Source organism: Anopheles funestus (assembly GCF_943734845.2).
Source record: "Anopheles funestus chromosome X unlocalized genomic scaffold, idAnoFuneDA-416_04 X_unloc_60, whole genome shotgun sequence".
Taxonomy (NCBI): domain Eukaryota; kingdom Metazoa; phylum Arthropoda; class Insecta; order Diptera; family Culicidae; genus Anopheles; species Anopheles funestus.
Window position 1 is genome coordinate 5,001 of NW_026045188.1, and position 888 is coordinate 5,888.

The window sequence follows — 888 nt, forward strand, 5'->3', positions numbered from 1 at the left end:
GCCCATGTGTAACGAATACATTGAGTGCCGTTGGAGGTTAGCGGTTGGTTGGTTGCATGCTACAACTTCGCGTTGTACATGGGCTGGCCGCTGCGCTTCCTTCGGGTTGCCACTTGATGTTGATAGGGTTGATGTATTGTGTTCGTTGACTTTTGGTTCATTCCAAAAGTCTTCGGACTTAGATAATTTTACAAGTGTCGGCGCTCTCGGACCGAAAATAAGAAGACAACTAAGAAGAAAAAGAGAAAGAAGCTAATAGTGGAAAGTATTCTTCTTCAAAGAAGGAACAAAAATTTTACAAGTGTTGAAAAATTTCCTAAGTCCAAAAAATTTTCTAAGTCCAGAAAATTTTCTAAGTCCCACAAAATGGAACATGATGAAGAAGATACAGAAGTTGAAAATTTTTCTAAGTCCAAAAAATTTTCTAAGTCCAGAAAATTTTCTAAGTCCAAAGTGTTGGAACAATTTCCAAAGGCCCATAGGTTGCACTGAATTTTCCTAAGTTGGCCACAAGTACCCATGAGGTATCGAGAAGGTTCACCCGAAGGACATAATATGTCCCAAAGTACCGATAGAGCACCCACAAAGAGCACCCAATTGGCCTAAGTTGGCCAAAAGTACCGATAGAGTACCCACAAGTAGCACTGAGTTGGCCTAAGTTGGCCAAAAGTACCGATAGAGTACCCACAAATAGCACCGAATGGGCCTAAGTTGGCCAAAAGTACCGATAGAGTACCCACAAGAAGCACTGAGTTGGCCTAAGTTGGCCAAAAGTACCGATAGAGTACCCACAAATAGCACCCAGTTGGCCTAAGTTGGCCAAAAGTACCGATAGAGCACCCACAAGTAGCACCCAATTGGCCTATGTTGGCCAAAAGTACCGATAGA